We start from the raw sequence: 27,777 nt of genomic DNA, 5'->3' as shown, positions 1-27,777 counted from the left end.
TTTTGGAAACAATACTTATATCCTCAGAGTCAATTAAAGTCTGCTAGTTCTGGATCTTTTAAGAAATAAGAACAAGTATGAGAGTATAGTGGAGTGGGGGTAAGGGGAGCTTAGTTGGGAGTCCCTAGAATTTAAGTGGGGTGAAAGCAGGAACATTTCCATTTGGAAGACAGGTGAAGAAAAAGTTGAGTTTTGAAGGATTCAGTGTTGGGTATAGTCCTAAGTGAAGGAGGCAGAGAGTTCCATTTTTTACCTAGAGAAAAGGAGAGTAAAAGCTGGCCAGTGGGTCGTTTGGGTTTAAGAATGGAGATTAGGTTTTGGTGTTTGGATCTCAGTGATCTGTTAGCGATGTATGGAGGAAGGATGTCCTTTAAGGCTGGGCATTTATCGGGGGAGAATATTAGTTTGTGAGCAGTGGTTAGTTGTAGATAGTCTAGGTGGTTAGGGAGTTCTAACCAGTTCAGAGAGTGAAGGCTGAGGCAGTGGTGAGTTGATATTTTGGATTTGGTGGCAAATTTAGAGATCTTATTATAGCAAGCTTCGAGCTTAGAGGTGTTGGTAACAGACAAATTGGTTAGAAGAGGGGATCCATATAGAAGGGAAGGTAGGAGGTAGGTGGTTGCCAAGGTATGCCTAGTGGAGTTTGAAAGAAAGTGGTTGTTCCTATATAGAATACCTAGCTTTTGGTGGGTTTTCCTAATGTTTTGTTGTATGTGAAGATCAAATTTGAGGTGTTCGTCAATGGTGATGCCAAGGAGTTTTGCAGAGGGGACCACTTCAATGGCAGTGTTAGTTTGGCTTAGAACATTGAAAGTGTTTTTGTCCAAAGAGGAAACCTTGGAGGGGAGAAACATTAGTATTTTGGATTTATTGAAGTTGAGAGAAAGGTGGTTTTGGTGCATCCAGTTCCCTGTAGTGCTAAAGGCTAATTGGGTTTTGGTCAGTAGTTCAGAAAAGTTTGGGGCAGAGCAGACCAAGGTAGAGTCATCAGCGTATTGGATGACTGTGGTTCACCAGATTAATAGGAGAAAGCACAGGGAACTGACCTTTAGACATGCCTGGAGGGGTTGACATTAATAATAAGTACTGGAGCTGTTTCCTTGTAGAACGTTTAGTGCTGGTAGCACTTTTGTGTGCTACAATAACTGCTACAAGATGTCTGGCAAAGTGCTAGACTAATAAGCTAGTAAAAGTGCAAGAAAGGAGAGAACTAGCAGATCAAGGGAAAAATTGAAGAGCAGATGTTTTTGCACCACTCAGAAACTTACAAACAGTCCTGGATACAGCAAATCTGTATCTGGACTAACAAACTGTTATAAGACAAATTAGAAATTCTGCACAATATACCAGTTACCCATGACAGAAAAAAGTAAAATAATTTCATAAGTGTATAGATAATAGCTCAGAAATCAAAACAGCTGCACAATGATCAACAATTTAATTCCAGCTTTCCCAGTATGGAAAAAGAAATTGAGAAATAAGAGCCAGTGATTGTTGGTTTGAGTAAAATTCAGTTACTGGCTAGACAGTACACTGACTGGATACCAACAAAGAAGAAATTTAGAGAACCTGAAAGAAAATCAACCAGAAAAGGTGAAGAGAAAATTCTGGCTGGAAAGAATCCTGCAGCTGTTCAGCTAAAAAAAAAAAAAAAACAGTTCAAGCTTCAGTTTTGGTACAAGAAACAGCTTCCAGAAATTTAGAGGAAAAATAAATGAAATGTACCCAGAAATGATTATAATAAATGAAATAATGAAATAATAATATTTAAAATAAATGAAAAATTGAAGGAGTACATCAATCCAGAGGGCTGAAAAAAAAAGAATAAGCTTTAACTAGCTATTCAGATGAACTGAAAAAAACTGCAAAAATTACAGGGTGAAATAAAGAAAAAGCTTGCTGAATATAATACTTCTCAAGAAGAGCTGTTTCAAAAAGTGTTAAGAGGAAGACAGATCATGCCGAGAAGCCTGAGATCTCCTTTTGTACCACAGAAAATAGAAGGAACACACTGCATTAATTTTATGAAAGTATAAATAAGCAACTGGACTGGTATTCCACAGTAGGATTTGTTAACTGAAAGTAACATGGAGTGCGTGTTCCAAACATGGCCATGAGAAAACAGCCAAGACCTGTATTAATAAAGATGTACTCATACCAGCAGAAAGAATTGATCCTGACAACACTGTGGCAGAAGGGGAAAATATTAAAAATTGGAGACATCAGAGTGTTTGTGGAAAATGATTATTCACTGTACACCAGGCAGAAGAGAAGCAACTTTAGTCCACCAAATCAGGAAATGTTGAGAGACAGGTGTGAAATTCAGCCAGCTGTATCAGGAATATTTTCGTCCTGGAGGACCAAAGACATCTTTGGATTCAGAACAGGCTACAGAGGAAATAAAAAAGTTCAACCAACAAACAGGGAGCCAGCAAACTGAAGGGAGCTCTGATTCTCATTCATCTGACAATAAACCTCATATGAAGACCAGTGGCGGCTGGTGACTTCAAATCACAGGGGGGCTGCAGGATACGCTGAATGGGCGGGGTCAAAGGGAAGGGGTGTGGTCAACCATAAAGGGGAGGAGCTATGCACAAAACCACAAAAAAACTAACTTTAATTAAATACGCTGCCCTGGGTGACAAACCATCATTATGAAAGTCCAATCAAGACAAAAATAAGTGTAGAAGAATAAAAATATTTCAATGCATTGGCTGCATGACAGCTTACTTAATATCTAGATGGAAACAAAAGGTTGTGAGGCATGAAAAATAAATTACTTTTTAAATACATTACTGGAATGCCAGTCAAAATCAAATATAAGAAAACCAGAAGCACTCAACTCAAACCACTTCTCCTTGCACTGCAGTTCTAATTATAATATATTCAGCTTTATTAAAGTACCAAGCAACATGCTGAAAGTAGAAATCTATGTGATGCCCCCACTTGTAAAAATGTTTCTTATCCAAAAAGACCTGCTGCCTGACAACTTGTTTCATGGGGAAAACATGATAAAAGTAAAAATGAAAAGCAAACAAGAAACAAGCTCAAGATACATTGCTTAAAGGATTACTGTACAGGTTATGGACCACACATGATTGGCATTCTGTTTAGTTTACGGGTAAAGCCTGTAGAGATGACTGGAAGTCTCCAACAAGTGTAATGAGCTTTTAAAATAATGGAATCCTGTCCTTTAATACCCAAGGCTTATACATTATCTAGTCAAGTATTCTCTGCATGGCAACAACAGAAAGGCTTTCAATGTTGGCAATTCTTTAACAGTATGCTTATTAAAGCTTACTTGCATCTTACGATGTCAGACAAGCTTACCTTATGGTCATTAAAGCATTGCTACTTAAACACAGAGCAACAGGCACTTTGAGTAATAAGCATAAATCAACAGTACAAAAATATGACAGAAACCAGACCATTCTGCAAAATCAAGGACAGATGAAAAGCCACTGTAGTACTTATGCAGTGTGTCCTCCCCATCCAAGGTAGATACAACTACTCCTTGCCTTGCTTGGACACATCCAGAGTCACTACATGGGGAGTGGGGTGCAACAAGCATGTCACAATTTGAAATCTCTCTGGCTGACTGTGATGGCCCTGACACATTTGTCATACCTCTCAACTTCAAGAGCAAGAAATCTGGACAAAGCCATACACAGAAGTGGGACAAAGGCACAACAATAAGGACAATTTTTAAATATTGCTCTAATAAACTTAGAAAGATAATAGAATAGGTCTTGCATTAGTATGAATTTTCTGAAGGGTATAAAATCTGAAACTCAAATGTCTGTCATTTTCTAACTTCAGTCTTTAGTGATTTGTCACTAATTTGCCAAAAACACAATTTTATGAAAAATGGACCAAAATGTGATGCAAAAATATAAAATAGACACACAATACAGCTTCTACCTGTCAAAGAAGGGACACTTTAATATTAGTACTGCTACCTTGAGCAGCTGACAAAATAAAAGAATCTACATGCATTTCAAGTAATCTATAACTTTGATTATTACAGTTATTTCTTAATTGTAAACCCTCCATGTTTTCTTCCAAAATTGCTATTTTATGGAGGGATTATTAGGGGAAGAGCAACATTTTGAGCCAAAAATTGGGGACAGTTGAGAGGTTGGCTATGCCTAATTCTATAAAGCAATTTATTTGCATGTACCTCTCAACCTGTTAATGCAGTAAATCTGAACAAGGCCAAATATATTGGGGCACATATAAACAGTACTAAAATTGCTCTTGTATAAATTGAGACAGTTGATAGAACGGCTCTTACTTTAACATGCATTTTTATGAAGGTTATGAAGTCTGAAACTTATTATTTAGTGACTTCTGGCAAATCATTTAGGAATTAAAACTACAAATTTTATGAACAACAAGCCAAAAATAAGAAGCAAAAATCTATTCATTCTTTGAAAATCTGGACAGTTGGGAGGTATAGTTCAGCTGGGCCTGTCTGAGTTTGCTGCCCTTCCCCTGACAAAATAATGGTTGAACTGGAGCCTCTGCAGCCATTCCAATTAACCATTACTTGGCTATTTCACTCCATTTACCATAAACACTAATGTGCATACTGCTTTACTTCAATGATTGGACTTCATTTGAAAGTTTTATTTTGTATTTTACAGCACAAACATTAAGTCATCTGTTAAACAAAGCAATGCAGTCTCACAATGAAACTTAGCATTAAAACTTCTCTGCCCTTGAAACTCACATTCATTGAAACAGCATTGAAACCCACATTCAAAGAAAATACATTTTGCCAGTGGCAGATAAAGATTAATTTTGGGCTGTTTTCGAATCATAGGCCCCTTGCATATGAAACATACATGTGCTCTTTGATACACCTTCCTCATTGTACTAAAAATTATATTCCTTGTACAATACAGTACACTTGTTAGAGGGTGTTTTAAATTTGTTTTGAACATTTTTCCAGTAAGCAATGAAACAAAACATATGCACCCATAATGGCAAAACTGCCCAGTTGAGAACATTTATCATAAAAAAAGTCTACTCAGACTTCTACAGTCCACCATTATTAGTAAATATGCACAATTCCACAGTCCACCATTATTAGTAAATATGCACAATTCCACAGTCCACCATTATTAGTAAATATGCACAATTCTACAGTCCACCATTATCAGTAAATATGCACAATTCTACAGTGCACCTTTATCAGTAAATATGCACAATTCTACAGTCCATATTCAGTGAATTCAGTTCTTGCCATAGCTGTCAACCTTAGCACAAAAACCTGGACGAAGCCAATAATGGGGAATACAGTCCCAAAAATAGGGACAAATTTAAAATATTCATCTTATAAACTTAGAAAATTGCTAGAAAAAAAGGTTGTGCTACTATGTATTCTGAAGAACATGAAGTTTGAAATTCAAATGCCGGTCAATTTTACTGCGGACAGAACAAAAACAATTTTCAGCAGAGACGAGGGATTAATACTGCAGACACGTCTTTGTAAAATGGCAGGGCATCAGAGCAAATCCACACAAACACAGAGAGGAGATGCAGACTCCACACAGAAGCCACCCCAACCAAGAATCAAACCAGAAAACCTATAGCTGTGAGGCAACAATACTACCACTGCACCATCAAATCTGCAAGGAATTAAACATTCAGAAACCTGAAGTCTGAAATTCAAATGCCTGTCAATTTTACTGCGGACAGAACAAAACAATTTTCAGCAGAGATGCAGGGATTAATACTGCAGACACGTCTTTGTAAAATGGCAGGGCACCAGAGCAAATCCACACAAATACAGGGAGGAGATGCAGACAGAAGCCACCCCAACCAAGAATCAAACCAGAAAACCTATAGTTGTGAGGTAACAATACTATCACTGCACCATCAATTATACAAGGAATTAAACATTCAGAAACCTGAAGTCTGAAATTCAAATGCCTGTCAATTTTACTGCGGACAGAACAAAACCAATTTTCAGCAGGGATTAAAACTGCAGACACGTCTTTGTAAAATGGCAGGGCACCAGAGCAAATCCACACAAACACATGGAGGAGATGCAGACTCCACACAGAAGCCACCCCAACCAAGAATCAAACCAGAAAACCTATAGCTGTGAGGCAACAATACTACCACTGCACCATCAAATACACAAGGAATTAAACATTCAGAAACCCTTAAGTCTGAAATTCAAATGCCTGTCAATTTTATTTAGCATTTTTTAATCAGGACAGTCTGACTTGGAACAAATAAACAATTTTCAGCAGAGGCCCAGGAAGAAATAATGCAGACATGTCTTTGTAACATGGGAGGGCACAAAAGCAAACCCACACAAACACAGGGAGAAGATACAGACCCCACAAAGAAGGAACCCCAGCCAAGAATCAAACCCAAGAACCTGCAGCTGTGAGGCAACAATACTACTACTACACCATCAAATATCAAGCATTGCAACATTTACAAACCACAGATATTATGAGGAACAGATCAGATCGAATATGAGGTAAAAATCTGAAATTTTTTTACAAATGGTGGTGGGTAGGGAACTCAAGTCTTTAACACCTGCATACAGGGTACAGGGTTCAAGCCTGAGGCATTCCCTACCACACCACCATAAGCACCTGGGGCATTTTCACACACACACACACAGACACACACACACACACACACACACACACACACACACACACACACACACACACACACACACACACACTCCAGTAAAGCACAAGCACCATACACAAACTCCAGTAAAGCACAAGCACCATACACAAACTCCAGTAAAGCACAAGCACCATACACAAACTCCAGTAAAGCACAAGCACCATACACAAACTCCAGTAAAGCACAAGCACCATACACAAACTCCAGTAAAGCACAAGCACCATACACAAACTCCAGTAAAGCACAAGCACCATACACACACAAATAAACATTGTAAATTAAAAAGCACAAACTCAATAAAAATAAACATTGTAAATTAAAAGGCACCTTACCTGAATGAATACATCCAGAGTTAACGTACATACATCCTTCCCGCGCAATACTGAAGACCCGCGAGATCCCAATGCTCCTTCCCGACGCCGACGAGATCCCTAAGGCTCTGTCCCGAGTCCCTGCTGCTCCTCTTGCAGTCCGGATGCGTCCCATACTCCTGGCGGGTCTGTGCACTGTAAAAGTGCACAGACGTCTCCTTGTGTCCCCCTATGGGGACGGCCGGGCTGCCTTGAGCATGCGCATAGACCGATAAGTCGGGACTCGGTCTATGCGCATGCGCGAAGTCCGCGAATTTTAAAAAAATATTTTTTTTTATTTTTCATTTTTTTTTCTTTTTTTATTTTTGAGGGGGCTGCAGTCCGGCAGCCCTATGCCACGAGCCGCCCCTGATGAAGACTTTGCCAGTGAAGCCTTTTCCAAAGTAGTGAATAAATGGGAGACTATAAAGCATCAATCACATTTGTATTATATGGTTTTGCAGGAAAAAGTGCTGCAAAAGACTAGACTTCTGTTGACTTTGTTAATCTTGTGGGTAGACTGTAAAGCATATACCCCACTTTAATATTAATGTTTAGAAGAACACTAAAAGGGAAAAAGTAACTGTAAGTAAAACAAATTTTGTTATTAGTATTTGTACAAAATATTTCATTATATAAATGGCATGTTATATGTACTAAAGCAGTTTTGTGTGGTGTACAGTCAGGGGTATTTTAAATGTGGGGGGAGTCTTTTCAGTGACTGTTATATTTGTTAAAGTACTTTTTCAGTTATAAGAACTATAGGCTTTACAGTATAATAAGAGAAGAAATAATGGACAAAGGTAAATTCAATATTAATATTTTGCAATCTTGGTCTTCTGGGCTGGGGTAGGGTATAAAATGCTGATTATGTTATACGTAGAATTAAGATATTTTTTCTTATCTTACAAAGATGAATATCAAGATTAATGCCATTGGGTTACGCTATAAACAAGTGTTTTTGTTTTTTTATAGGCTCACAGGTTATTACATGACTAATGACCACTAGGGCCCTTAGAAGCCAAGCCATACACCCCAAACCATTTGGGTCCTGAATATCACTGACATCTACATAAGAGGGGTTGTGTAAGTAGGGAGGCAACTAAGGATTTGTAGGGGATGTTATGATAATATTTTTCTTACTGATGGTCTTTCCATAAGGGACAAGAGAGCCAGACCAGGGGTAAATTTACAATTTCCCATCCAATTGCCAAGGTTTCATTTGAATAAGGGCAGGGATGAAGTCTGTTTTACATTGATGGAGAAGCTATTCCATAGTATGGGGGATCCATATCTGTCTCTCCAGCATATTCTGTTTATGTCACAAGCAAAGTTCAGAATCCAAGGTCTAGAGTTTCTGGTGCAGTTTGCTTTGTGCATGTGGAACAGATCCAACAGGGCTGGGTCTGAGGAAACCATAGAAGCCAAGCAAAGATCCCCTCTCAGCAGCATGTGGGAGACTAAATATTGAGAAAGAACCTTTAGACAATCAGTGTAGGATGGGTATTCATGCCCTGAATTCTTTTGGTGAGAAACCTTTATAGGCATTCCAACTGTCATAAGCAAGTAGGCTTGAAAAATAAAACAAACTTATGAAACCTATGAAAACTGCTAAGTTTCCTACATCTGCAAAGAGATTAGCTTTTTTCCACTACCAAATGTTCAGTTGGAGTCAAGAAGTCTCCAGATGAATGCAGCTGTACATTCTGTTCTGAGTGAAATTTACAAAGATGAATTGCTGACTACATTTACATGGAGACAAGCTGTCCAAAGGTACAAACAACCTTGACAATTCTGAGCATTCTTTGCTAACAGAAATCCAAAATTTAAAGGTACAATGGAAAGCAGTTCAGTGAAAATAAAGTCTGAAATTATGTGAAGTGAATAAGAGATGTCAACCTCCCTAGAAACCTCAATATTTTAATGCATTCAATAGAACGGTGTATAATTTAGTTTTATGAAAAGATAGCCAGTGCACTTTTTCTTAAGGCTAAGCATTACTGTTTTCTGAAAGCATACAAGCTGTTTTTCACATCTGGGAGGGGAAACAGAAATAATAAATGAACAAACAACAATCAGTGTAAGTGGAAACATGGGCTGCAGCATGTGCTTTACCATGCTGCAGCGCATGCTGCAGCCCATGCAGCATGCAGCATGGGTTGCAGCATGTGCTTTACCATGGGTAACCTTAATTGTAGGTTAGGTAATGTCTGTTAGTGCAACTGTCAATTTGGGGAAATTGTTCCTACCTGGAAGGTCAAACTTCATTTTTTTTAAGATGTACATAGTTCGGTGCACTTATCCTAAGTTAACAGAGGATGGGGTGTTCTGAAAATGCATTTAAGTTTTTTGTTTGAGGATATTCATTAAAACAGAAAGTCTTGAAAAATGTGGGACAGGTTCAAATAGAGTTGAAAAGAAACACATTTATAAAAGATCAGTGTGCCAAACATTAGTGTGTGCATGTAACACAAAAGTTGGAAACACACATTCAAAAAACTGTCATGTACAACAGGTTGGAACAACAGTGTCCGATCATAATGGCTATGATACCCCTACTATCTTGGAATGTGAATGGCTTTACAGGTATACACAAAAAGGATCGAGTACTGAATTATATTAAGAAATGCACAGTGCAAATAGCAATGCTGTAGAAGATACATTTGGAAAGAAATTAGCATGTGAATTTGATAAAGTATTTAAGGATGGATATTCAGCAGAATATCAGGGACAAAGGAAATGGGGAGTAATTATACTAACTGTGGACTGGCTCCAATAGTGACAGAAGAGGCAAAAAAGACAATAATTGTAGAATTGTGGTAGTAAGGGGCTACTGGAAAAGGAGGAGGATTATGCTGGTATGTATTTTATATTCCACCAAAAATTGCTGTTATGGAGCTTAAGAAAATTACGGGAGAAATAATCAGCTTTCAGCACAGAATATTACTTATAAGTAAAGACTGGAACTTGATTTGCAATAACAAAAATATATTGGCGCTAGGAGGGAAATATAACAAAAGAGAGTAGATTTCTAAAGAAATTTATGAAAATATTTGGTATGGAAGATGTGAAATCAGTAGCACACTCAGACAGAATTTACATATTATTCTTCAAGGTACAATAACTGGGATTGACTACATGGAAAGTATATTTTACAGGAACATGTGCTTTTAATTGAAAGCTTCAAAACATATCAAATAACTATTTGAGATCATGCACCGATAAAAACTAAGACAAAAATACAGGGTAATAAAGTAAAAATGAGTCACTGGCTCTTTCCCACCTAACTGTTAAAAGAGAGAAATTTAAAAGAATGAATAGTGAAAAATATTCAAGAGTTATTAGGGAAGATAAAAATATCTTCAGAGGTTAATAGCTAGTCAGTGGGATAAAATGAAAATGATGTTTACAAACATAGAAATAAAACAGAAAGAGCTGTGGTTAAGAAGTAATATGAATTACTTGGGGGGGTGAGAAAGTTTAAAGTACTGCAGAATATGGGGAATTTCACAAAACAAGAAGAGGTGCAAATGTAGAGTACTAATGAGACAATAAGGGAGTATATGTGTGACATGCATGAGAGTAGAAAGATTGTTCTTAAGAAACTATTTATTGACAACTGCAGATCACAAACATTTTAGCAAAAAGACTTATGCAATATAAAGTAAAAAGGTTGCTGCCAAACTCAGGGAGCCTATAACAAGAAAATAACAAGAGATCCTGTATAGGTATTAGAGACATTTCAGAAATTTTATGAAAATATGTATAAAGCTGAGAAGTGTGGAAATCAAGAAAGATCACAAATGGAAATATTTATGGAAGACTTAATTATTCCAAGGTTAGAGGTAGATGAGGCTCAATAATTTACAGTTAAGACAACAGGAGATGAGATAAAAATGATGATGTATAGTTAATCTTCAGGAAAGGTTCCAGAAACAAATGGAATTCCAAATCAGAATCAGAATCACATTTATTGGCCAAGAATGCACGCATACAAGGAATTTGACTCTGGCTTCACTGACTCTCGAAGTATGAATTACATAAATGACATACATACAACTATTACGAACAAGACAAATGACATACATGCAACTATTAAGAACAAGACAAAAAAGTAAATATAAATATACATACAAACAAGGTGCAAAATGCAACTCAGTGCAAAAAATATTGAAATAAACTCTGAAAGAAGCAAGTATTAACAATATATAAACAATACTGCAGAATCCTCAGAGGCTTGGGAAAAAGAATACCCCAACCTAATAAGCGGAGTTAACCATTTATGAACTTGATGGCCTGCTTGTTTTGGTGCATATTAATCTACAAAGCCTGGCTGATAGTAATAGTTCAAAAAGATGGTGGCTTGGATGTGAAGGGTCAGTGATGATCTTACCTGCCCTTTTCATGACTCTGGAATAGTACAGGTCCTGTAAGGAGGGCAAACTAGCACCAATGATATTTTCGTCAGACCTGACTATTTGACGTAATCTACTTTTGTCATGATTAGACAGAGATCCAAACCACATTGTTATGGATAAGCTGAGAATAGACTCAATGACTGCTGAACAGAATTGAATCAACAGTTCCTGTGGGAGGTTGAACTTCCTCAGCTGTCACAGAAAGTACATTTGTTGTTCTGCCTTTTTTATGACGGACCCTACATTGGTCTCCTACTTTAAGTCCCAGGAGATTATAGATCCCAAAAAATTGAAGGATTCCACAACTGACATAACAGTATTAAATATAAAGAGAGGGGATAATATTGTAGTACCACTCCTAAAGTCCACTGTCATCTCCACAGTTTTAAGAGTGTTCAGTTCCACATTATTCTGACTACACCAAAGGGCCAGTTGCTCAACCTCTCGTCTGTATGCAGACTCATCACCATCCCTGATGAGCCCAATGATAGTTGTATCATCTGCGTATTTAATAAGTTTGATAGAGGGGTCCACAGAGGTGCAGTCATTAGTGTACAGCAAGAATAGCAGTGGGGAGAGCACACATCCCTGGGGGGCAACTGTATTGATCGTGTGATAGCTAGATGTAAATTTCTCCAGCTTAACCTGCTGTTTCCTATTGGTTAGAAAATTGGTGATCCATTGACAGGTGGAAGCAGGAATGGAAATCTGGGAGAGTTTCAAGTGAAGAAGTTCTGGAATTATTTTATTAAATGCAGAGCTGAAGTCCACAAACAGAACCCCTGCATATGTCCTTGGGTTGTCAAGATGTTGCAAGATATAGTGCAGGCTCATATTAACTGCATCATCCACTGACTGGTTCTTTCTATAAGCAAACTGAAAGGGTCCAATGAGGGAGCTGTAATATCCTTCAAATGAGCTAACACCAGCCTCTCAAAAGTCTTCATGTCCACTGATGTCAAAGCAACAGGCCTGGCCTGTAGTCATTCAGTCCTGTTATAGTGGATTTTGTAAGCACTGGAATGATTGTGGCTTGTTTGAAACATAAGGGAACTTCACACAGCTCTAATGATTTATTAAAAATCCAAGTAAAAACAGGAACCAGTTGATCAGCACATGTTTTTAAATAGGAGGGGGAAACCCCATCTGGACCAGCTGCTTTCTTAATTTGCTGTCTTTTAAAAAATGATACACATCCTCCTCAGAGATAATTAATGCAGGCTGAATATGAGAATGTATGGAACAGACAGTCATATAAGTCTGAACACTGACAGTGCTGGTAACAGTGTCATTTGTATTTTCAGGCTTATCAAACCTGCAGTAAAAAAGCATTCAAATCATCAGCCAGCTGGTAATTAGCTGCAGTGTAAGGAAGATGGTTTCCTGTAGTCTGTAATCTTTTTGTAGACCTTTCCACATTAATGCAGGATCAGTGGCTAAAAACAGTTTTTTTTAGCTTTTCAGAATAGTTTTCTTTAGCCACTTTGATTTCTTTAGTCAATGTGTTCCTTGCCTGTCTAAAAAGTGCTCTACCCCCCTTCTGTAGGCATCTTCCTTGGCTTGACGAAGCTGCTTAAGTTTACCAGTAAACTAGGGTTTGCTGTTGTTATATTTCAACCAGGTCTTAGTGGAGACACGCATACCTTCATAGAAGCTGACATAAGATGTTACTGTGCCTGCCAGTTCATGCAAGTTAGCAGCAGAATCTTCAAAGACAGTCCAATCTGTACAATCACAGCAAGCTTGCAGCTTCAGCTTTGCCTCAATAGTCCACCTTCTACCACTGTATTGATCACAGATTGAACAGCTTTTTAACTTGCTCTTACAGATAGGAAGCAAATGAATCAGACAGCAGTCCAAAAAGCTCAAAGCTGCACGGGAGACAGCACGATAAACATGTTTTAACACTATATATTAATGATCCAGTGTACTCCTGTCTCTGGTAGGACACTTTATATGCTGTGAAAATTTAGGAAGTTTATGGCTGAGATGTGCCTTATTAAAATCCCCCAGAATAATCAGAAGGGAGTTTGGATAATTCTGCTCTAAGCACATTATCTGATCAGACAATTTTTGTAATGCCACCCTCACACAGGCTTGAGGTGGAATGTAAACACTAATCAGAATAATTGAAGAGAACTCCCGAGGTGAATAAAAAGGTCTACAATTAACACAAAACATTTCTAAGTCAGGGCAGCACATTTTACTTAACACTGTGACATCATTACATCAACCTTCATTGATATAAAAGCAGATTCCACTTCCTTTACTCTTCCCTGATGTTTCTATTACTCTGTCCACTCTGTAAAGTTGAAAGCCAGGCAGATATAATGCAGAGTATGGAATGGGTTAATTTAGCCAGGTTTCTGTGAAACACAGTACAGAAGAAAGTGAAAAATCCTTGTGAGTTTCATGGAGAAGTACCAGTTCATCCATCTTACTGCATAGGCAGCGGAGGTTTGCCAGATGTAAACTTGGGAGTACTGTTTAAAAACCTTTCTGTCTCAGCCTAACCAGTGCACCAGCTCGCTTCCCCCTTTTGCGATGCCTGTTTCTACCTCTGTTGCTGACAGTTGCTACTCCTCCAGCTAGGATCTCCAGAAAATTTCTTAACTGTGAAAAATCCAGTGTCAAACTGCATAAAATGAATTGCCAAATATTTAACAATTCTTCACGAGTATACTTAATTACAGTTTTAGACCAAACAACATGACAAATAAACAAAAACAAACAGAATACTAGAGAGCACTGAACCAAGGCTACCAATCTCAGCATCATCTTGTTTTTTTTTTTTTTTGTAGAAATTTGGAAGTGAAGCGGGAAGAAGATGACAAAGTTTTGTAAGATTTTCTTAAACAATATTTTAAAAGGAGGGAAAGCACTAACATCTTGAAAGAAAGCTGTGGTGGCTATAATACCTAAGGATGGTAAAGACCTACCAGACCCAACCTTATATATACCCCTTTAAAATTTTAAACCATGACTATAATGTGTTTATGTCTATATTAGCTAAAAGAATTACACAAGTATTGCCAAAATTGATATATATGGATCAAAGTGGTTTTGTGGAGTGGAATCAAACATTTGACAACATTTAAAAAACAATGATGATCTGGAGGGAAGCACAATGTAAGAAAATAATGTTGTCGTTAGTGGGTCTTGATGCAAAGAAAGAATTTAACAGAGTAAGCTGGGATTATGACAATGGAAGCACATGCATTCCCTGATACAACAACAAGGTTAATTAGGAGGACATATGAAGAATTGGAGGCAAGAATTAAAGTGGGAGGGTTCCTCTCTGCTAAGTTGCATTTGAACAGAGGAACCAGGCAGGGGTGTCCTCTTTCCCCTTTGCTGTCTGCTTTATATTTAGAGACAATCGCAAAGAAAATAAGTGACACAGCATGTTTTGACTTTATTTGCAGATGGTATTAATTCATACCAAATGAATCCAGAAAAGAACATCTCAGTATTGTGGAACTGACGATTGTATTGGAGATAGGAAATTCACCCCGGGGATCATGTCAGTCGCGCTGCTAGACAGGGGTCCAGAAAAGTAAATATTGTAGGAAGAAATAGCCAGGGAATTGTTATGGCTAGGCTTGTATAGGCCCTTGGGTCGATAGCCTAGTACAAACCTATGAACATTCTGAAACCATTTCATTTATTTTCAGGATATAAAATTAATGAAGATAAAACAAAGGCCATACATTATGTAGCCAGTCAAAAAAGTGGTTCAGCAATACCCATATTTATGGGGACACAATAAGATGAAGTATTTAGGAATATGGATTAAAATAGCATCTGTTAAGCAACTATGGATATGTAGGATGAGACTAAACAAAAGATAACACAAAAACTGGGAAACTGAAAGCTCTTGTTTATGGGTATGGCTAATAAGATACCTTTAGTTTTATATATGTGCCAGGCATATTTTTATCAACTAGAGGAGAAGCTGTGAAAATAATAAAGAGATGAAAGAATCCACCTGGGATGGGAACAGGATAAGAGTTAAGTGGGATAAGCTGATCCTTCACATAGAACAACGTGGTTTAGAATGTTTTGATTTGAAGGGATATTTCACAGCTACACAGTTAAGGTTCACATGCATAACACATGGAGAGGGTTATAATTCAATTTTGGATGCAGATCCTTAAGGAGAACAGTAACAACCGAACAGAATATTATATTTATAAAGTAGCAGAAAGTATTTTAATAACTAAGCCAAGATGAAATCGATAAAGAAGATTTTGCCAATAGGGATGACTGCATGTAGTGGTACAGAAAACAGGCAAGATGTGGCTAGAATTTACTGAATTAAACTGGCAAAGGAACCAAGGTACTGGGAGAAAATAACTATAGAGAGGGAAAGGTACTAGAGTGGAATGAGGCCAGTAAGACATTTGGACAGCAGGCTAGAGAGTACCTTTCTTACCTGAGATTTGTATCGGACAATAGGCAAAGATAAAGGGCTAGAGGAATCTTAACTGAAAGACCTGTTCTGGTGGAGTTTTTAGGTGAATTTAGAACAGAAGCTGCTGTTAAAAAACAGATAATTAGTAGGCCATATAAAATACTGCATGATAACTATAAGCATCAATCACACAAGGTTACAAAAGCTTGGGAAGAGAGACAGGAAAAGCAATTTAGTACAGAATAATGGGAGGACAGATCTATTGCTTTGAAGTATGCAACAAAGTCCAGAAGATTTAGGATCTTTGGATGTGTTGCTTTGGTACTGTTACACCCCAAGCAGACTTCAAAGAATTTCTCTTCAGGTAGACAGAAATTGTTGGAAGTGTGATGGGGGAGAATGAGGTTACTGTGAACATATGTTTTGAGAGTACACTGAGTTGGCAGACTTTAAAAATTCCCTGTCATGTCAAAATATTGGGTGAGCAAATCACTGTAACTAAGAAAATGATTCTTTTGAGCTGGGACATAGGATCTGAATTACCTAGGCCTTATTAAGTTTAATTATTTTAGCTGCCAAAGAAGCAATGACTAGAAAATGGAAATCAAAGTCTAAACAAACTGTATTTGAAGTATTGAAAATTATAAAATAGAGAAAAGAATTGGAAGTGGGATTTTTAGAAAACATAAGGAGCAAATTGCACAGAAATAAATGGAAACTGTGTGATCAATATATTTATTTATTTTGTATTGACATTTGTTGACCGGGAAAGTCCACTGGACTTGAGACCCATTTTTAGTGGAGGCCAGGGGAGAAAAGCTCCAAGTTACATGAAAATCATTACATGAATTTGTACGGAAACAATTACTTATTAAGCAAGTGAAATAATACAGAAAACTATCTAAACAGCATATATGTTGTAAAACACCACAATACAGTAACAATGGAACATTAGCATGTAGGAAAATTATACAGTTAGAAATATTTAACATTTTTTTTGGGGGGGGGAGTAGGAAAAGGGAAAAGTAAGTGCAGTGGGAAGGTAGAATTAGAGAGTTAAACTTAATTAGAATCTTATAGCTAGGTAGTGGGAATATGTAGATTATAGGTGCCTTGTATTTAATGGTAGTATTAAAGTAGACAGAGAAGAGAAATGTGTTAAGATAGTTGTATAGATGTGTGGACAAGGATACTAAAGATTAAGGATAACACATAAGGTGTAATAGTATGACATATACATAAGTATATTTGCTATGTGAAACAGTTTTGCTAGCTTAAGGAGGCTGTGGATATGTGTTGCATGTGCAGCTAGGGTTATCAGTGAGATGTTTTAATTTCCTTTTAAAGGAGATTATGTTGTGTAATTCTGTTAAATGATCTAGTGAGGGTATTCCACAGCTTAGTTACCCAAATTATGTTCAGGAGGAGGAGTGAAGTTTAACTGAAGGCAATAATTCAGCAATTTATGTAATGTTTGACTGATGATGGGTACAAACAAAGAAAATATATTCTATACATAATGTATGTAAATGAAAAAATGTTTATATGGCTTGTCTTCCTTTCTGTCAATGTATGTTTGCCTATGTCTTAAGTGATAATTTAATAAAGGTGTTTAAAAAAGCAATGCAAATACTTAAAAAATGTTAATGCTGGCCTGATAAAAATAATAAGAAAGAAAATAAATTTAGGCTTACTTTTATTTCAAGGAAAAATAAGTTGTGTCACAGACTTGATGTCAAATAACTGACAAAAAAAGCAGTCCCTCAACCAGCTGAGAATACAACTGTTTGAGAGGATGCATGAATCGTGTCTAGGAATTATAAAGTTCAAAGAAAAAGCGAAACATATTGGCTTGGATTCATAGAGATGTCCCACATGACTTGACCAAGGTTTGTGACACTTAAAGGCAATATACTGCAGTGTAATGTGGCTATAAATATACAAACAGTGACAATCTGCATGACTGAGCAGCTAGCCACACAATGTAGAAATCAGAGCAAGGTTAAAAAGCCACAAGGAAAGCAAAATGAACCACTTTAAGCAGTATATTGTGGAGCAGGGTAGAGGCCATATGCTGGCTACTGTAGGTCTCTTGATACCTGAAAGAAGCAAGTATCATGTGTCACAAGCAGTGACTATAACTAAGATGCAGTACAAACACCCGCTGTAAGGTCAAAGGTCATCTGGAGACTTACTGATTCCATTAAAGGATAGTAAAGGAGAGTAGAGGGCAGGAAGTACAAACAGAGGGTAACCATAAAGAGAAAGCAGGCAGACAGAGAGAAGGCAAGGCACTTTGTATGTGTGGATAGACATTCCTTTTATATATGTATGCAGAGAAGGGATAACAGGCAGGGAAATGGGGGACAAGGGTTGTACAGCAGAGGAAAGCAAAAAGAAAAGAGTACAGACAAAAGGGGTGGATATGTACACAGTAAGAAGGGGAGACATGGGCTGGGCAATGCTGGACAGAGGCTAAACAAATGCAAATGGAGTGGGTTGTGGCACAAGATGCTGGGATATACCAGACTGGAAACAGGGAGTATGGACAGCTTACTGACTGATGACTGGCCAGGATGGATGTCAGTCAGAGCCACACAATAGTTAAGATGGCTCATGTGGGGTGGTGACAGGGTCCACACCCTGGTTTGGTAGCCTGACAATAGGGGCCGGATTACTGAGTGCATTTGTTATGTGTTCCAGGAGGATTATAATAATAACCACTCACAGGTCCATTACACATTCAACTGCCTCTAGTAACCCCTGCTGCAATCAAGCCAGGCTACCTGCTTCTCAGAGATCTGAATCCCCCAGCAAGACCCTCCCTGTCCTCTCACCTGCCATACATAACATGAACACTATTTAAGAAGTCTGGAAATACACCTTTATTCTGTGCCAGACAGATATCTCACAAAGATAAGCACTTTCAAGCATTGTCTTTATAAGATGACAAAGTATATATATTGTTTACCTGAATATCATAAACAGTACTTATGTTCTGTCCTAAAAAATGGAATGAAACTGCATTACAAGTAAAAGCATTAGCATATACAACAAATAAGGAACAAGCATAGCATATTAGAAAAATGTCCCCAGCCACGGTAAATAGCAGACAAAATACAAAGTTTGGATATACAACAAAATGTCAGTATTTGAAAAAGTAAGCAATTTTTTTTTTTTAGGTATCGAGTTAATATAATAGCAAAATACACTAGGTATGGGGAATAGGGGATGGGGGATGGAGGATGGAGGATTTACCCATGGCTGGGTTTGTTTGCTCTTTGATCAAACCATTCCAACTATGGGTAAATCTTGCATTATCCACACACAGTTGCAGATTATTGCTAAATGTGTTAATATCACAAAACTTATGAAAATAAACAAAGATGTACAAGTCCTAATTTACCTAGGGTAAATCCTCCATCCTCCATCCCCCATTCCCCATACCTAGTGTATTCTGCTATTATATTAACTCGATACCTAAAAAAAAAAAATTGCTTACTTTTTCAAATACTGACATTGTGTTGTATATCCAAACTTTGTATTTTGTCTGCTATTTACCGTGGCTGGGGACATTTTTCTAATATGCTATGCTTGTTCCTTATTTGTTGTATATGCTAATGCTTTTACTTGTAATGCAGTTTCATTCCATTTTTTAGGACAGAACATAAGCACTGTTTATGATATTCAGGTAAACAATATATATACTTTGTCATCTTATAAAAACAATGCTTGAAAGTGCTTATCTTTGTGAGATATCTGTCTGGCACAGAATAAAGGTGTATTTCCAGACTTCTTAAATAGTGAACTTGGTCGACTTTTTCGAAACAGTCACTAAGGCCATTGATGAGGGTAAGGCAGTTCACACAGCCTACCTTGACCTAGCGAAAGCGTTCGACACAATACCCCACTCGGGCATCATAGAAAAGCTCAACAGCTTAGATGTAAATCCATATGTCACAAGATGGGTTGCAAACTGGCTCAAGGACAGAACACACAGGGTTAGAGTTGCTGGTGCCATGTCAGACTCTAAGCTGGTCATGAGCGGTATCCCACAGGGCTCAGTCCTGGGCCGCCTCTTGTTCGGCATTTATTTTTCTGAAGTGCAGGCAAACATAGGGGGATTGTGGCTGACAAAATTTGCAGATGACTGCAAACTGGGCACCATAATTGACACTCCATCAGACACAGACATCCTCCAGAGAGGTCTCATAGAAATGGATAACTGGTGCCAGAGCCATGGCCTTAAGCTAAATGCCAAAAAATGTATAGTCATACCCTTTGGGAAAAACAAGGTAACCCCTAATTACCACATAGGTGGTAATTTCATTAAACACGGAAGAAGTTATCAGAGACCTGGGGACCCAAGTTGACAGTAACCTCTCTTTTGACACTCACATTGCCAAAGTGGTTAGGAAGACCTTCTACATTGCCCACCTGATCATGAAGGGATTCACATCCAGATCAGGAGAGGTCATTGTACCCCTGTACTCTTCACTTATCAGACCAATGATTGAGTACAACGCCCCATTCGGAATGTACCTTACCCGACACCTGCAGCAGTTGGAAAGACCCCAAAAGTTCCTCACCAAAAGGATAAAGGGGCTCAAACATATGTCATACGATGCCCGACTGAAGAAACTCCAGCTCTATTCAGTCGCATACCGTCTGCTCAGAGGTGATCTGTGCCTGACATACAAGGCCATGTCCAACCCGAATTAATGGACATGCTCCACCTCAAAAATCCAAATCCACCAGAGCCACGAGCAAGAGACTTAAACCTCAACACGGATATAAATAGGACGTGCTGGAGGGACAGATTCATCACCCAGAGACTCCCTACACTATGGAACGGAATCCCAGTCCATGTGAGGCAGAGCCCCTCACTGACTCTGTTCAAGAGAAATCTTGACGAGTGGATGGGAGATCGTAGGTTTACCCCGGGAATCATCTCTGTATCACTGCTGGACAGAGGCACAGCAAACTAATGGGTATAGTATTCTCATCCTAAGGGGTGGTGAAAGCCACACACACTCTGGCTAGGCTTATAAATGCCCTAGGACAGATAGCCTAGTATGAACCTATGAACCTATGAACCTATAAATGCAACACACATGCTTCATTGCTTATATTCATAATAATCCATTAATGTAAATCAAGCAAAAGTACAGTTCTGTACACTTACCATAAATGTAGATGTTCAAGTGTATTCACTGTTGCAGTCATTACATTTGGGTAATCTCCTAGCAGGTTGCCCTCAGTCGGCCTGAATATCAAAGTCTTGTGTCCTGCGTCGGTTGCTGTCTCCCCTTCCATGACGTTAGGTCGTCAGGGGTATAAAACATGCAGCCGACGCCATTTTCTTCAGTTTTTCTTGCCTCAGATGACAGGTGCCCCCCAAATTGGGAGCAAATATATATATATATATATATATATATATATATATATATATATGTATATATATATATATATATATATATATATATATATATATATACACACATATACATAAATGCATTTGTAACAACATAAACTTTACCTTCATCTAAAAGCAAATACACCACAAAGGCTGTAGAATATAGTGAAGGAAAGACAAGTTCTAGAAAAAAGGGAAATGGCGGGTGGGTAACACAGACTGCAACAGTGAATACACTCAAACATCTACATTTATGGTAAGAGTATACAACTGTACTATTCGTGTTTCACTGTTGCAGTCATTACATTTGGGTAGAATCCCAAAGCTATGGACGGGTGGCTGGAACTAAATAGCATTAGGAGCGGCTATAAGGCCCAGCAGAACTGCAGTGGCAAAGCCTGCGCTGGACATAGAGAAGAGAGGCAAATGATAATGCTTTGTAAAAGTATGAACAGAGCTCCAAGAAGCAGCTTCTAGAATGTCTTTGGTTGGCACCCCTCTGAGAAAAGCTGCTAGGTAGATGCAGCCCTGGTGGAATGTGACCTGATTCCCTTGGGCACCGGTTTACCATGATGCAAATAGCAGAAATGAATGCAGTGGCTTATCCACTTTGAAATAGCCTTCCCCTCTGATCCTGCAGAAAATGCCACCAGTAGCTGCTCAGGCTTTCTTAGAGATATGGTCCTGTTTAAGTAGAATCTTAATTGTCTATCTGCATCCAAGGAATGCAGAATCTGCTCCCCCTTGTTCTGCGGATTTGGGTAAAAAGTTGGCAGGTGAATAGTTTGGTTAAGAGCCACACTGGATACCACCTTAGGCATAAAGGAAGGATTAGTCCTGAGGGACACCCTGTCCGGGTAAAATGTAATAAAAGGCTCCACAGCCATTAGGGCCTGCAGTTCTGAAACCCTTCTTGCTGAAGTGATTGCCAGAAGGAAAGCTGTATTCCTACATAAAAACTTTATATCCGCAGTAGCTGCTGGTTCAAATGGAGGCAGGGTGAGCTTTTCCAACACAAAATTGAGGTCCCATGCAGGAGTTGGCGATCTTCTGGGAGGCCTTAAATTTTTGGCCCCTCTAAGATACTGTTTTAGCATAGGATGAGAAAAGATGGGAGGCTCTGTGTTGTAATGAGCTTAGATGGTAGAGGCATGGATTTTTATTGATGAAAAAGATAGGCCCATGTCAAGCATCTCAGTCAAGTATTGTAAAATCTGAGGAATATTTGGCTTTGCTGTGTCCGTCCCTTGTGCTTGGTTCCAAGCACAGAATCTCTTCCATTTATCAGCATAAGATTTTCTAGTACTAGGCCTTCTGGCTTCCAAAATGACATCCATCACAGATTTACTGAGAGGTGTTGTTTGAATAATTACATGATCAGCCATGCTGCCAGGTTCAGAGTTTGGAGCTGATTGTGCAGAACTTGATTGCTCTGGTGAGACAGTAGATGAGGTATTTGAGGCAAGTACCAAGGAGGGAGTTGAGACATATTCCTTAGAATTGGGTACCAGTGCTGGCGACACCAGTCCAGGGCAATTAAGATCATTTTTGATTTTTCCTGTCTGACCTTTAGTAAGACCTTGGGAAGAAGAGGCAGATGAGGAAAGGCGTAGACTGATAGGTTTTTCCAACTGAAGGATAGGGCATCCACTTTCCATGCTTGTCTGTGATAAGTCCTTGTGCAGAATTTGTCCAGTTGATAATTTTGGGGAGAGGCAAATAGATCTATGTCCGGACTCCCCCATTTCTCTGTTATCATGCTGAAGACTTGTGGATCCAGTTTCCACTCGTGAGGGTCCATAAGATTTCTGCTTAGGTCATCTGCCAGAGTATTTTGTTTTCCTGGCAGGAACTGAGCTTGAAGATGTACTTGGTAAGTCAAGGCTGTGCCCCACAATGCCATGGCTAGTCTGCAAAGGGGGTAGGAATGTGTACTCCCCTGCTTGTTTATGTACCACATAAGTGTGGTGTTGTCCGTCTTTATCAGTAGCTGTCCTGGATGAAGTAAGTCCTTGAAGGCTGTCAGGGCATTCTGAACAGCTAACATCTCTTTCTGGTTGATATGCAGATGCATTTGTTTTGGGGTCCATATGCCCTGAATGCATCTCCCCGCCAGGTGGGCCCCCCCCAAGCATAGTCTGATGCATCTGTAGTTAGGGTTTGGGTGGCAGGGGGTAGAGTGAAAGACCATCCCATGTTCTGGTGACATGTCTCTGCCCACCAAAGAAACTCCTGTTGTAGGCAGGGAATGAGAGGAATCATTGTTTCCAGACTGTGAAAATGTTGACTCCATAAACTTTTTAGATATCACTGTAGTTTCCTCATATGCAGTCTTGCATATGGAATTAGTAAAATGCAGGATGCCATGAACCCCAAAGCCTGCAGAATTTGTCTTGCAGATAACTGTGTTTTTGTTGCCATCTGTTTGAAGTAAATAGACAGTTGCCTTTGCTTGTCTGGCTTAAGGTAAGCCATATCGGCAGTTGTATTCAAGCTTGCACTCAGGAATGTAATCTTTTGAGAGGGTACCAGTTGTGATTTATTTTCGTTTATTGTGTATCCTAGGCATGTTAGAAGCCTTTTTACAAACGCCAGATGGTGAAGAAGAATGTCCTTGTTTTCTGCTTGAATGAGACAGTCATCCAAGAAAGGATAGATTTGTCTGCAAAATGCAATTACTAGTGCCAGGCACTTTGTAAAGATCCTGGGTGCAGTAGATAAGCCAAAGGGCAGAGCAGAGAATTGGTAATGCATAAAACCAGCCTTGAAGCGGAGGTATCTTCTGCATGATTCCCTTATTGGGATATGTAGGTATGCCTCTTTTAAGTCTAGAGTCATTAACCACGCGTTCTTGCCCAGCATGGCAGAAGCTGTTGCAAAGTCAGCATTATGAATTTTGGGATGTCCAAGAATGTGTTCAAAATCGATAAATCCAGTATTGGGCGCCAGGCATTGTCTTTTCTGGGTACCAGGAACAGTCTTGAGCAAAACCCTTGCCCTTTTTCCTGTTCTGGTACTGGTTCAATAGCCCCCATATCCATGAGGGACATAACTTGTTTCTGTGCCTCTGCCCATTGATTTTGTGGCAGATCTGGCCAACCGTTTGGAATTGGCAAGGTATGGAAATGAAATCTGTATCCTTGGGATACTATGTTTAATACCCACTTGTCCAGGGTTATTAACTGCCAAATATGAGCATGAACTGCTAATTTTCCCCCTAAGGGGACTGCCAAAAGATAAGTTCTTGGTGATGGCAGAGGGAAGTCATTGAGACTGTTTACTGTAGGGTTGTGCTTTGTTTCCTCCAGATTTGGAGGTAGAGTCACCCCATTGCTTTGACCTGTAAGAACCCTGTGATTGGTATCTAGAGCCTTTTGAGCGCCTGGATTTGCCCCGTGAGGCTCTGCGGACACAGGAAAGGACCAATTTTTAGTAGGCAAGTGTCTACTAAATCTTGGTGGCTGCACTTGTAAGAAGTCTTTTACAGTTTGCATAGACTTAGTTTTGTCTTCCATTTTCTTTAAAACCTCTTCTGCCTTATTACCAAACAGAGTATCATGCTGTAAAGGTGCATCCACAATTTAGCTTTAACATGATCACGCAGATTTTGCTCCTTGAGCCAGGCATGCCTTCTAATCACAGATCCAATAACTGCGGCCCTGCACGAGGCCTCCAAGGAATCAAAACCACATTGCAAAGTATGCTTTCCAACCTGTTCTGCTGCATGCAATAGTTCCTGTAATTCTTTATTTGCCACACATTCAGAAATCAACATTTTCTGTTTCAATAATCCCATAACATGCTGTTGATATTTAAGCATATGAAACTGGCAGTTTAAGGCCCTAATTGCCAAGGTTGCAGACGTATAAACCTTCTTTCCCCATCTATCCAGCGCCCTGGAATCTCTATCAGAGGGGGTAGGATTCTTAGCTGTTGAAGCCTTACACCTTTAGGACCCTGTGAGATAGTTTCAGGGTCAGCAGCAGGATTTTTGAATAAAAATTTGTGGGAGTCAGGGACCCTGTAATATCTGTCTGGCTTACTAGGAGCCGGAGGTAGGGAATCTGGAGCAATGCTTGATTCCGAAAACACATCATCAACAATGTCTAATACAGAAGGTATAGTCAAAGGCCTATGCTGAGGAAGAAGAAGGAAATCCCTAAGCCTCTTTTTTGATTCTGAGAAATCCTGACTCTCCCAATGAAAATGTTCCCTTAAAGTGTGCAAGGTTTCTACAAAAGAATAATCCTCAGGTGGAGATGCAGATGAGATGGATTCCTCTGCATCTGAATCCTCATAGGGTGGTATAGAAAATTCCTGATCAGAAGAGGAATCAGAAGAAACAGAAACCTGATCTGAAGATTCATAATCAGTGTCTTGCCTAGGCCTCTTATCGGGGGGGGGGGGGGGGGACCCTGATCAAGGTAATTAAGTATTCAGCCATTTTGATCATCTGTTTTTTAGGCATAGAGGCCTGAGCATGTGGTTCATGCATCATTTTTTTAGCCTTAGAAGTTGATTTTGTCTTTGTTTTTGAAGCTGGCGTCAGTTTTATATAGAAATGTTGAGGCCTGAAAACACCCTCAGAAGCCGGTGCCTGCTCAGCGGCTCCGGACCCATTCAAGGGAGAGATATCCGCTGGTACAATACTCTGAGAATCTCGCAGCATGCCTGACTCCACTTGGGTCTCGGTAGAGGCCTGCGACTTGAAAGTAGCGGGTATTAGGGGCTGCGAAAGCGCCTCAATGAATATGATATGGGCCTAGGCCAGGAATACAGTATAAATGAAAATCCTTATAAGGTATTTGCTTCCCACAAGTAATGCAATTATTAACTTTTACTGACATCGGTAAAGAGCAAGAAAAAGTTTCTCCAACGGGGTACTTAGCTTTAATTGAAGACTTCGGTTCTGAAACTCGAATGCGAAAATTTCAGGAGTTGGCCAACCGGCACTTGCGAACTGCTTCTGCTTCGGGCACCACGCAGCAAGAAGGACTGAAGAAAATGGCATCGGCTGCATGTTTTATACCCCTGATGACCTGACGTCATGGAAGAGGAGACAGCAAATGACGCAGGACCCAAGACTTTGATATTCAGGCTGACTGAGGGCAACCTGCCAGCAGATTACCCAAATGTAATGACTGCAACCGTGAAACACGAAGAACATCTGCAGAAGCAGATGCAGTACAAAAAAGTAATCTCTTGATTGTTTACTGTTTTACACAGCAGAAAAATAAAAGCATATGTTAGCCTCCATTCTATTCTGAGTGCTGTTTCCAAGATTGTGCCACTCTTTATATTCTCTAAATGTACAAAAGTTGTTGGTAATCCACTGCAAATTTATCATTATACAAAATAAATATTTTCTTTTTGTAAAAATAATAAACCTGTGACATTGCTGTAAGTCAGATATCTTGCATTTGCCAAGCAGAGGGAAACATCACAACTTACTGTTGAATTCCTGGAGAAGGGGCATTTCTTCCTATTTCTGTTCATTGCCCACTCTGGCAAATGTCAACACTCAGTCGACTATAACTTGTCTGAGGAAGCAACACATTTAAAATGTACATAAGTTTCCATGACCCAGGGCATTTTTTTCCACGAGTTTAATGAGTTCAGGTACTTTGTAACATTCTACAATTTACCATTGATTTGAGCATTTGTAAATAATATCAGACAACTTACACTATACTGCCACGTTACTCGTGATCAAAACCAATGTGATATGAAGATTTGCTTCACTTCAAGGCTTAATATCATTAGATTACTGATCGATACTCAAGATTACTGAGAGGAAAATCAAGGCGTGCTACAAATGATTTCTCTTTTCCCTTTGACAGCGTGCAATTCAAGAATCAGTATATACATGTTGAAAAGGGTGTGAGGGATGATGCCCCCTACCCCAGGGATTGCAAGGGGCTTGCTCCCAAGCAAAGATGTTGTTTGGTGATTTTTTTTATCTCAACTGTAGATCACAGCTGAATAATACCAATGTACTGTGATCGATGTGTTGTAAATCACTGACAGCTCTGTAAAACATTCATTAGGAAGCTGTGGTACTGCTGTAGTGAAAATGATGGAACCTGTAAAACACATGACATGTTTGACTTTATCTGTATCTGAAGCTGTCTATTCTACACTGTTTTAATGTATGGCACTGGAAAGTTTTGAATATTTTACAGAAGTTGTTTTTACCAGGACACATCATTTTATGCAGCCAACTATGAAACAACATATGAGTGCAAACTGGATTCATAATAACATTCTAAGTTTTCAGTGCTTAGTAACACACTGCTTGAAACACAGTTGACAGGTGATTACCTAAAGCTCTTCAGACCATGGGGGACATTCAGCTCCAGGCTTCATGCAGATTTTGCATGCTGTTCTCCACAAAGATATGTTGATTTTTCAGTGTCTAGAGTCCTTACCTGGTCAGCCTTTTTTGAACCTTCCTCAGTGGAATCCCAGACAGGAATCAGTATCAACAGAATAAAGCAGGTCTACAAATTATGTCTTATG

The 27,777-nt window shown here is 39.0% G+C and overlaps 1 protein-coding gene across 1 annotated transcript in view; it reads right to left on the bottom strand.

Annotated features, from left to right (window-relative positions):
* The window catches only part of SLC9A9 (solute carrier family 9 member A9), a 3,618,317-nt gene that overhangs the window by 2,183,258 nt on the left and 1,407,282 nt on the right, over nucleotides 1-27,777 (bottom strand). The gene's annotated exons all lie outside the window — the stretch shown is intronic.

This window comes from Protopterus annectens, chromosome 5.part0 (genome assembly GCF_019279795.1).
Source record: "Protopterus annectens isolate FY-2018-M chromosome 5.part0, PAN1.0, whole genome shotgun sequence".
Taxonomy (NCBI): Eukaryota; Metazoa; Chordata; order Ceratodontiformes; family Protopteridae; genus Protopterus; species Protopterus annectens.
This window is presented reverse-complemented; position numbering and strand designations above follow the sequence as displayed.